Source organism: Leptidea sinapis, chromosome 11 (genome assembly GCF_905404315.1).
Source record: "Leptidea sinapis chromosome 11, ilLepSina1.1, whole genome shotgun sequence".
In the NCBI taxonomy this organism is placed as follows: Eukaryota; Metazoa; Arthropoda; class Insecta; order Lepidoptera; family Pieridae; genus Leptidea; species Leptidea sinapis.
Genome location: NC_066275.1, coordinates 3,275,365 through 3,288,048, shown reverse-complemented (window position 1 = coordinate 3,288,048; position 12,684 = coordinate 3,275,365). Strand labels below are relative to the sequence as shown.

Genomic DNA, 12,684 nt, shown 5'->3' with positions numbered 1-12,684 from the left:
GCTGTGACCATCATTTTGTTCCTTTTTATTGTTTGCTACGCGTTGGAATTGATATATTCATACTAGTACTTTATTAATAATATTTTTAAAGTGAAACTTTTATTACATCGTCTCATTCTTTTTCGTCTGTGTCTTGCATGTCGCGTGACGGTCGTGCGTATAGTTCGCATATTGGATGCAATTGCGTTCGGGTGGAAGAGTAGGTTCGAACCCCGAACACACTTGATAAAGTTTTTTTTATTTTATGAAAATGTAAATTATAATTTTTTCAATTAAAATGCAATGCATGCAATTAAAATGCATATTATAAATATATTTATATTTTTTATGCTGATATTAATACCTATGTTATTTTATGAAAAAAAGTTTCACTTGCATCGTGGTTTCATAAATCCACACAATTGCTTTTTTTATTAAAATAAAGGCTGAGACGAGCAGGACGTTCAGCTAATGATAATCGATACGCCCTGCCCATTACAATGCAGTGCCGCTTTGGATTCTTGAAATACCCAAAAATTTTGAGCGGCACTACAACTGCGCTCGTCACCTTGAGACAAAAGATGTTAGGTCTCATTTGCCCAGTACTTTCACTAGCTACGGCGCTCTTCAGACCGAAACATAGTAATGCTTATACATTACTGCTTCACAACAGAAATACGCGCCGTTGTGGTACCCATTATCTAAGCAATCTGTTCAAAGGAGCCTCCCATTGGTATGAATTGAGATATTTTTTTCGTGCCGAAAATGACATAATTTTTATTTTACGCATCTATTTTAAATCAACATTTACATCTTAATCGTTTTAAAAATTATTTTAATTACAATAAATGCAAAGTAATGCAAGAAAAATTCTCAAACGTCAAATACTCAATGACTTACTTGAATAAGTTAAAAAAAATAATAAAAATAAACCCAAACAGTTATTGGGTAGGTGTTTCGTGGGTAACAGATGTGTATTAGTCATTATCATGATTTTATAATTCATGTAATGCTTTAAAAATAATTGAATTAAACACTCATTAACTGAAATGATGGTCACCCTACACCATAAGCTGTGCAGCTCCCACCTTCAAAGCTAACTGTAATCCGTAACCTTGTGCTTCTCTCCACTTTATAGTTTTCCGAGCAATTTTACTTGAGTGTACAATACCGTAATTACATTCAGTAACTTTTATTCAAGGGGTTACCTGATGCGGAAACTTATATTTAATTCGCTTAGAAAGGTTACCTTAGCATTTGTCATGGAAGTGAAACTCATGTTATTGGATATATAGTTTACATTCAAGTATTTTTTTGCTCTGCGAGCTTTCGGCTAATATGTTTTTCTTCGAGTATTATTTATACCGCTATATTTAGAATAATAATCGTTTTTTTTTTAATGAAAATAATGGATTTGACGAACTCTTGAAAACCCAAACGGCACCCTTCAGACCGATACACAATAATCTTTACACGTTACTGCTTCATGGCACAAATAGGCGCCGTTGTGGTACCCATAATCTAGGCGGCATCCTGTGCAAAAGAGCCTACTCTTGAGACTCGAAGTTATATTAGGACACATATATTATATACCAGATACCTACCATTCTTTTATTATACATTTTTTTTTTATTTCTTTGAACTCTTACTGCCTTACTGTCTCATCGATTAGGTAGTCTGCAATTGAGTAATAGGATTTACATGAGAGCAGTTTAAGAACTGCATCAAAAACATCCTGAGAACAATTAATGGATTAAGTGTATTCATTTGTTTTTATGGAGCGTACCATCATTCAATTAATTCTTGTTTCTCGTGTTGTAACTGTGAAAATTACTACTTTGAGCAAGAAGGTAATGATTTTTGTGGAGTTTATATAAAACTAGTTAAACCTTTACTGTGCCATACTTTTGTCGTACAGTAAGTATACTCGAATTTGCCTCTATTATTTTTTTTTGTTATGAGAAAAAGTGATTCTTGAAAAAGCCAAAATTATCAGCGGCATTGCATCCTAGTGGTTCGCTTTCCCAGCGTTCTGGCGTCTCAGGTTTGGCATCGTTTCCGAGGAAGCTTAGAATTGAAATATTTACTTCTGTTCGGCAATATTTGTATTGTTGAATATTATGTTTTATCAAGTGACACATCTCGATTATGCGAAGCGATTGTAAAATTTATCAAAATAAAGTAAACAGAGTCCTAGAGGTATCTGTGGTAAATAGTTCACACGGTGTTGTTTGCGACCTAAGAATTGTACGTAAAATTAATTAGAAAGTATATTGAATTCATAACATTCTTCTGCTTTCATCTTCACCAGCCGGAAGACGTCCACTGCTGGACAAAGGCCTCCCCCAAAGATTTCCACGACGATTGGTTCTGCGCTGCCCTCATCCAACGTATTCCGGCGATCTTGACCAGATCGTCGGTCCATCTTGTGGGGGGCCTACCAACACTTCGTCTTCCGTCTTCTTCTTCTGCTTAACTCATCTTAATCATTTTTCACTCAAAGTCAAACTTAATACCTCCTAATTAGAATATCATGTTTAAATGTCATTCATGACTTGAAAACCGTTACCAGATCTTTTCGTATTTTGTTATAAGATATTGTCGTCTAATTAATAGCTGAGTTAAATTTGAATAAGCCGCGATACCTGTAATTAAACGTCGCGTCCGCGTCGCAATGAGATCGCCCAAGTCACCTACATTAAGAATGTTATAGACGGAGCATCCAGTAGTAAATTTTGATGGTATATTTCTTACGTATGGATCAAGAAGGAAAAAATATACAAATGATAACACTGACCCCACTTACTCATCAAGTTTTAAACTCTTACGGCCTTACAAATAAAACTCTTTATAGAGAATAAACCAAGAATATGCTGCATATTTATAAATAGACATTTGCGATTGGTTTATTCGGACATATTATAACGTTTCCGCTATCAATTGTTAGGTTGATTGACATTCGGAAAACTTCAGAATTATCACTGTATTGACAGTGTTACCAGCGATATAGTCAATATTTTACATATTCTTTGTTTATTCTCAGGTATTACTTTATACCAAGTTTATTTGTAAGGCCGTTAGAATTTCTCCTAGATTCTTTTCTCTTTGTATGTCTGTAATGTAAGCATACCTATTATAGGAAACGACCAACATGTAGTAATTTTTGGACCTTCATTAGAATAGATAGTCAACTAATATTGAAGATTTCTTCGCTTAGGATGATACTCCTCTAAAATGCTGTATGTTTAAAGTGCTTTTTGCTCCAGAATATAATTCTGTGATTATCTTCCATATTTTGCAATATTTGTTCAGACTTTTAAATATCAATTAATGTAGACTGCGATTGATTTTTGCAATATTTCAATTATTGGAAATATTTGGTTCGAGATTGGTTTCGTGCGCTCCGTCTATATTGTATTTTAATCTAAGTTTATTAATTAAACGTTGCATTTTATGACGTCTCGGATTTTCTTGGTTCATTTTGTTTTTATAAATGTCTCGACGACTCCTTTTGAGATGTTCTCTTTTTGTACTACGGGCTTTGTGTCTTGGATGTTCTTTGTAGGAAATTTTATGTTAATGTGTATTTGATTTTTAGTTTTATAATATTAACTAGGTGAGATATGCGTTTTAGTTCTTGTAATTGACACACCCATTGAATTAATATATTCCCAAACTACGCATAATGTTAGGCATATTCTTGTACTATGGGTTTCAAATAACGATATGTTTAATGCACATATTATAGGTAAACAAACTGAAATATATAATATATTAATCACACAAACGTTTTCCGCTACTGGATTTCTAGCCCCTAACATAGTGTCTCGGATGTGTAATCAATCACTGGACTATATGGGTCATCAAATTACTAGCTATCAACATTAAAATCTAATTAGATCGTGATCAAAAAGCTTCTTCATAATTTCAGCAGTGTAATTATGACTGTTTATAAGATATAGCCCACTGTTAGACAGACAGATAAACAAACGGAGTCGCAGTAGATTATAAAGGAACCCCATAACCAGATGTAAACAATATATTTTTATATCCATCAATCACACTTTTAATAAGAATCATATTGGCCTTACTATATGATTCTAATTAAAAGTAACGGTCGGTAAACATCTCACTTGCAGTTATCTCGACTGATCGCAACCTCCCCTTTTCCTCTACACCACGCAAGTTTCCTCTTGACTAGTTTAGGTTTCTACATTTGACAAGAAAACTCGTATGTTTGGAGTGAGTATGATGGAATTAGTCATTATAAACACTTTATTAAGAAGAAGAAAGAAGAAACAAACAAATGAAAAAAAAAAAATTTCACAGCGGGGAGCACATCTTATTATTATTATATTATGCCTTAAACACATTATTACTACTTGGAATTTCTTATCTGAATATTTTATTTATAAAGTTAACACATAAAAAGAATCACGCTATTATAAATTTTAACGACATTTTTCAAATAACAGTTTCCATACTAATTTAATTCTGCATCTGCTTGTGTTGGATTCATGCAAATACTATTTAAGATTAAGTTCAGCTTTACTGTCACTTAGCTGTATCTTAATTTGAATATCATCGCTTAGGATAATTTAAACAATGTTAAGAACTGACTTCATAAAAATGTTAATAACTTTTATGGCGCTGCCTGAATGGCGACACAAGATTATTTATTTAGGGAATTATGGGGGAGAGATAAAACGTAAAGAACAATATAGACGGAGTAGCCGATTTAGTAGCGCAAGATACCTTTACGATATGATATTTGGAGTCATGTACAGGCGGTACCTGTACATGACTCCAAATATCATAGAGATATTCTTGTTCATATAAGTCTTAACTAGAAGCTAATATAAATTTTAGAAGTGCTAATGCCTTGCGGGATAACTGTCGATCTTATACAGGTGGGCCAAAAGAATGTCATCCGATGTTGTTTGGCTCTCTTTTTTTTTCTAATTGAATAACTTCGATTCTGTATTTTGATTATGTTTATTTGAACCTTTATAATTGTATTGGTCAAGTCCAGAAGATGATATCGGCCAAATGGGCACCGTCACAATTGATTGCCTTACGGACTCGTTTTATGGCATTTTTCATCACTTCAGCGAGAACTTCGGGCGACAAATTCTCACACTCGTGTCGAATGTTGTCCTTGAGGGCTTCCAGAGTCTCGGGCTTGTTCACGTAAAAACTGGACTTCAAAAAAAGCCCTACAAAAAAAGTCTAAAACGGGTGATCTTGCGGGCCAGTGCAAATGGCCAAAACGAGAGATGAGGCTCGAGAGTGCCGCCTTCTTAATGTCGGTTGTGGCTCGCGCAGTGTGTGCCGTTGCTCCGTCCTGTTGCAACCACATGTCCTGCAGTCTTAATTCGTCCAATTGCAGCAGAAAAAACTCGGTCAACATGACCCTATAGCGCGCATCGTCCACTGTTGTCGTTTGGCCAGCGGCGTTCTCGAAAAAAAATGGCCCGATGATTCCTCCAGCGTGAACAGCGCACCATGCAGTCACTTTGAGCGGGTGTAATGGCTCCTCGTGCATCACTCGTGGATTTTCGGTTCCCTAGAAGTGATAGTTTTGCTAGTTCACGTACCCGCTGAGGTAGAAATGAGCCTCATCGCTGCTTATGATTTTGGTCGAAAAATCGTCCACTTCTTCCTCGAAATTGAGGATGGCTTGGGCGTAGGTTACGCGCGAATGGCGGTCGGCAGGCAACAGCTGATGCACGGACTGGACTTTGTACGGGAACATACGCAGGTCTTTGGCCAAAATTCGCCTCAGTGACGTCCGGCTGATGGCTAATTGCGTGGCACGGCGTCTGGTCGATGTTTCCGGCGACAACTCGACATCCTCGGCAACAGTGGCGATATTCTCGGCATAACGGGCGCTCCGGGGCCGCTGACTCTTGGCAAAGTCTCGTGTGGTCCCACACTCTTCAAAGTTGGTGGCCAAACGGCGCAGTGTTTGCACAGTCGGTGTCGGACGGCCGGGGAATCGGCCACGGAATTCGCGCTGCGCCAACACCACAGATGAATTGTTACGCAAAATATTAGACACAGTTATTCCGCGTTCTTGGGGAGTACACCCCTCGATGGCTTGTTCACTTGTATTCTGCATCTGTCTAGTCCATAAATGTCAAAACATATTTGACATTGGCGGCCATTTGCAAAAATGAGGGCATCTTCCAATAGGGTGATTTCTTTTGGCCCACCTTGTATGATAGATTAAGAACCTACTTATTAAGGTTAAATAAATAAAGGTTATTTGGTTTTTAGTTTTTTCGGCGGTTGTTTTTTTAATAGTTTTTATTTTATTTATATTTTTATTGCACAATATCTATCTTGGGTGATATCTAATAGGGATGAAATCTAGTTTTAAATATAATTTTCACACACAACAATTCGTACGGCACAGGCAGGACATGTGTTAGTATCGTGGTATTAATAATGTTCTCACCAACGTATATAAACGTGTTTTCCGTTAACAAATTTTGTTAATTATGTTTATTATTTGTTACATAGGTTTGTTGCCAATATTATGTCTATATTATTCTTCGGTCTATGGTCGAGACTTAAGACGCTATCGTCTAATTTAAATCATGAGTTCGTATTTGAACAAGACTGAAGTATTTTTTCTTATGGTAATGATGTGATTTTTTTACATCGAATTGAAAGTAGAATCTTGTTGGTGTAGGGAATTATTTAGATGCTCGCTGCTTGTGGACTCAGTGGGCCTTATTAAGACTATATTAACATATTTCTTTTGTGGATTTATACTGAAATAACAGCCAACTGAACACTTCACAAATGGGAATTTGGAAGTGGAGTTTCTGAAATGAAGTTAATGTATTTAGATCGTGATATACATTTTTAGTGTTTGTTTTCTGTTTAAGTTGATTGTTCTATATTATAAATATTACTTCAAGACTAAAGGCGGCCACGGTTATTAATTCCTTTTGTGTTACAAGTAAGAATGGGTGGCGGTGATCACTTATCATCAGTTGACCAGTACACTTGTTTGTTTTTTTAAACTCATACACGGACACTTTTTAACCGAATTCAAAAAAGGAGGAGGTCCTCAATTCGTCGTTGTCAGCCAAGGTAGGTTTGTAACTACATACATATTACATAGTTATATGTGAGATATGCTTGAGTCACACACGCGGTTGAGGAGGCGAGAGGCAAGAGGTCACCGATTCCAAAAATAACAGTAATCGTAACTAGAATTATATTAATTAATTAGATTGTATAAAAATACGCAATTATTTTTATACTTTTTAGTGCATATTATATCTATTGTTTTGAAATAGTGTTTTTAAAGTCGGTTGTTTTTTTTTGTTAAAATATTTTTTATCTAGCCGAAGTCATTGTAGATTGATCTTACTTTCGCAGTATGTTAAGGCGATACAACATGGGGCGGTTTATCTTACTGTTTCGTATACCTTAAAGTACAATTTTACGTATCCTTTAACCTTGATAATTCATTCAAATATTATGGAGACAATCATACGGCTTAAGTGACCTGCGTTTATCTCACATTCATATATTTTTTCTTGAGTAAATGCGACACACATAACTTATATTATAAGACTCCTCGGGAATTGAGTGTTTAACATTAGGAAGAGTATTCGGATTTCTGAACTTTTTATCGGTATCTTTACAGTAAGTGCTTATCAGTTTAGACATCTTTAAAGTAAATATTGTTATGTAGGTTATATGAAGCGGTTTCATCAATTTATGTTGTGCTCTTATTGATTTTTGCTGGGTTTTTTTTCGAAACACATTTTAATTGTGCTACTATCATCGTGTCAAGTTACCCTAAAGATGTTCTAACTTTGCCTGTTCTACGTGAATATATAAAATTATGATCTTTGTATCTGCTTGATAGATCTTTATTAATATATGGGTACTTGTTCTTGCCATTTAGTCATTGTTTCCTTGCTTATGTTAGCGACGTGGCGGTTTGTTCTCTTCCCTAAAATGCTACTATAAAAAATCATTTTAGTTTTCATTTTTTTTTATGAAAAGAAGTGACGAGACGAGCAGGATGATCAGCTGATGGTAATTGATACGCCCTGCCCATTACAATGCAGTCCCGCTCAGGATTGTTCAAAACCCCAAAAATTATGAGCGGCACTACAACTGCGCTCGTCACCTTGAGACATAAGATGTTAAGTCTCATTTTCCAAGTAATTTCAATAGCTAAGGTGCCCTTCAGACCGAAACACAGATTACTGTGTATTAAGCATTAGCTTACACATTACTGCTTCACGGCAGAAATAGGCGCCGTCGTGGTACCCATAATCTAGCCGGCATCCTGTGCAAAGGAGCCTACCACTGGTGATATTAAAGAGCCTTAGATTTACATGAATATATCCGAATGTACTATTTAGAAATTTGGTCCTTTTACGGCGATTGTTGCAGTTGTCGGAGAATAAGCTTGTGACCTATAGCTATATTAAGTCGTATGATTCTAATTTCTTATAAAAATTGTTATTTATTAATCAAAATATTTACACTCTCCCTTTTTCGGGAGAATATCAATCGTAGAGAAAACAATTTAGCCGCTGTACGATTCAATATAGACAGAGCCGTAAGTATTGCCGGCGGTGAAATATTTATTTGTTCCGAAGCCCGTTCATACGTGCCACTGTTTGGGGAACGTGACGTATAACAACGAGATGGATTTTGATAAGGGTCACTTTAGTTGCTCAGAGAAATATTGGAAACAGTCAGATGCGTGGATAATGTTTGTTGCGCCCTTATTTCGGTGTTTCGGGACGGTTCGAGTGCTTTATTGTATTTTATTTACCTTATACTGATGATCTCACATTTATTTGAGCAAAGGAATTAGTGCGTGGAGAATTTAATAAAAAAAATTGCGTGCGTACAAAGTACACATGTCAAAAGTAAAGCTGCACTGTGCATGAACCTCTAAACTGCATATGAAGTCCTGGTACATGTTGCTAGGATGACACAAGATTTCAACCACTATGAAAGACATTACTGTCACCGCTACCATATTTATGTTCTCCTGGTGTCTATGTATAATACCTACATCGTGCGCATGAACTTCAGAATATATCAAGGTATACTCGCGTCATACATCAGACAATATCTTATGCAACTATGATCGCCTGATACCAAAACACTGTATAATGCTTCCTATCTCATATTCTCCCACGTTAAATCTTGTTAGTTTGTTTTTAATGTCTCGTTTTTTGGTTCATCGACTTTTAAATTACAACGGTGCTAATGAAGGTTTCACTTCAAAAAGGGACAAGGGTGATTCCGAATGCGGTCTAAGCTGATTCGTGAACGTGATTCGTTTTATAACTTCTGCCGTTTGCTGCTCCAAACCCAGTTCCACCTTGTGACCCAAATACATATATACGTCATTCTCTCCTCTAAGCGAACCGATAGAAGCTTCAAAAATTTTTTTTTAAAAACAAATTGCTGTTCGTTAGTCTCGTTAAAATTCAGATACGGTTGGAGCGATTTCAATATTTCTTTTACTATTTTGTTTGTATACAGGGGTTTAAAATAAGGGAAAATTAGAAAACATCCAAAGGAACCCGAATATTAATCAACAAAATCGATAATGTTAATTTCGTATAGAACTGCTATAAGACTCAAGCGTTTTACATTCTGTTAGACAAACTTGCGGTAACTTCTACTTTCCATAAGAACTACAGTTCTATAAAATTTAAAATGGAAATATTTAAGGATTTATTCTGTTAGTTATGATCATTTTATTACGACATCATGCGTTTTTTTTTTGATGGACGATAGGACTTGAAGGATTAGTCGACAATTGATTCACCTGATACCATAAGCTGTGCCATAAGTTTACCAATAGATATTTTAGGATTCGACAAGAGGATATCTGTTCAGATATTAAGGAGCTAAAAGCTGGAGTGCCTCAGGGAAGTGAATTAGGCCCGGTCCCTGAACCTACTTTACACAGATAACATTTCTGAAACAGAAAATAACGCTGTTGCGACCTTTGCTGATGATACTGCTCTAATGGGCGTGGGTAGTTACCATAAAGAGGCAGCAGAGTAAGCTCAAATAGCGGTAAACAGAGTAGTTAAATGGACTAAACAATGGAGAATTAAACTTAATGACAGTAAATCTGTTCATGTAAACTCTAGTAATAAGAAACCAGATTACGAGCCAGTTGACATTAATAAGAAAATACTACCTACATACGAAATTACAGCTAAATATCTGGGCATGATACTTGAACAAAGCTCCGCTGGAAAGCTCACGTCAAGAAAAAAAGAAAACAATTAGAACTTCTACGGAAGCTGAACTATAACTTTTGACATTTGTAAGTGTCATTTCTTTGACCTAATTAATAAAGTAATATATTTTACATCTCTCATATTCGGTAAGTAGGTCCTTATTACCCCCAAAAATGGGGCTTGTAGGTGACCAATTAACGCTCTAGGGTAATAATGTAGCTAGAAAAGCCATGGGGAGGTAAGTAATTAAAAAAAAATCTCTTCACTCTTTCAAAAAGTTCGCGTACATCTAACCATCATACTGGCAATAGACATCATGCCAGCCCAATGACAAAAGAGGTCGCTTCACTATTCAGCCTTGTCTTCGTATGAATATAATAGTCATCAATTTTAACTATCGAACGGCGAAGGTCAATTTCGTGCTTGAAAAAAATAATTAAAAAAAAAGATGAAAAAAGGCGGGAATAGAAAACTTTTAAACAACTGTTGTGTAATAAGAGGTATTAAAACACGAATTGGTTTATCACACGAGGCGAAGCGGAGTATCAAATGAGTGTTTTAATACCTAATTATCAACAGTTGCATGCAAGACTTTATCTACACCCAGAATATGAATCCTTTAAAAGATTCTGAAACAGGTTGCTTACTGCTAACATTAAAACAGCCAGCCGTCCTAGTAGTAACCTTATATCATCCAATACTGATTATATACAAATAAACTCAAGAATTATATATTTTAGTAGTAATTTACATTTTGTATAGTGCAATTATTAAAATTCACTTGCAGCGTTTTAAATATCGTGAATCGCTCATTTTTTCAATAAAAATGGCGGGGTTTCGAATAACCCACTTTTTTTTTACGGCACGCCACGTTCTGGTAGTGTGGAACGCGCGTACACGAAAATGTTCTTTTTTTTTAATTCATACAGATACCACGCATCGAGCAATAAGAATGTGGCTGTATGTTGAAACTCTTTGCGCATGTAGGGATTAAAAAAAACGTTATGAAATTCAGTACAACATTACAACACTCGTTTGGATGATGTAATGGTTATAAGAACATTGGGTGTTTTAATGTTGGCAATAAGCTAACAGTTTCAGAATCTTTAATAGAAGATTTAAAGCATGGGTGTAGATAAAAGTTATTACACAATATCTGACAAAGGAAACCATAATATGTCAAATTGTTACCAGTGGGAGGCTCCTTTGCACAGGAAGCCGGCTAGATTATGATTACCACAACGGCGCCTTTTTCTGCCGTGAAGAAGTAATGTGTAAACATTACTCTGTCTCGGTCTGAAGGGCGCCGTAGCCAGTGAAATTACAGGGCAAATGAGACTTAACATCTTATGCCGCTCAGAATTTTTGGGTTTTTCAAGAATCCTGAGCGGCACTGCATTGTAATGGATAGGGCGTTTCAATTACTATCAGCTGAACGTCCTGTTCAACTCGTCCCTTATTTTGATAATAAAAATATTATTTGACATTAAAATTTTGTAGGCGATTAAACTGCATTTGGTTCACAATTTAATACAAAAACAAATAACTTTTTCCTTTGCTAATTCCGTGACACCATACTTCTCATAAAGTTTCATGAATCTAGGATTTACGCCAGTTGGAAGAGTACAGTATAGAGTACCATAGGTTTTGATTTACATACGGACGCTTCCATGGCGGTATCTTTTGAAATGGGGGGCAATTTGAAACTCTGATTTTATCACAGCTTCAAAAAACATTGGAAGGAGCAGCATATTTTTATATCTGCCTTTTGTATTTTTGGTTGTTCTTTTTTGATTAGGTTAGATTAGGAGAAAGACAAATAGAAATGAATTATCGTGTTCATCCACTTTTATTTGAGATACACTTATTTGTTATTGGAGAGCTTATAAATTATCTAATAAATAAATCCAATTGAAAGCCACAGATTTATTTTGCTATCATTCCCTTTTATCATATTGTGCTTCATCGATCAATTAGTCGTTACAACTTCTGCAACACAATTGACACACTTTTACACAAATTATCTTGCCCCAAACAAGGCATAGCCTGTACTATGGATACAAGGCAATTATCATATATTTAATACTTACTTAAACATATATAAATGCATATAAACTTCCATGACTCGGTAACAAACTTCCATATACATATATAGCTCAATAGGCAGGGTCACTCCACTGGGCTATATGGGTCGTCGTCTATAAATGGTGTACGAAAACAAATGCGACTCGAACACTGGTTTCGGATATTTGTAAACGACTATCCCAGTGAACTCCTATACTATCAGTAGATAGTGTATGTCCGAGTGCACTCGTACGAGCTATTGTAAAACCATTAAATTAACATCTTGTGCGGTTGTTTACAAAAGATTGGGCATCTGGTGCCTAGTGATCACTGTCGTCGTCACCTAACAAGAACATAGGAACAAGAGTGGTGCCGGCCTTTACAATTTGGT

General features: G+C 35.8%; 1 protein-coding gene across 1 annotated transcript in view; it reads left to right on the top strand.

Moving 5' to 3' along the window:
- LOC126966732 (acyl-CoA:lysophosphatidylglycerol acyltransferase 1-like) overlaps positions 1 to 12,684 on the top strand; it is a 453,894-nt gene that overhangs the window by 194,831 nt on the left and 246,379 nt on the right. The gene's annotated exons all lie outside the window — the stretch shown is intronic.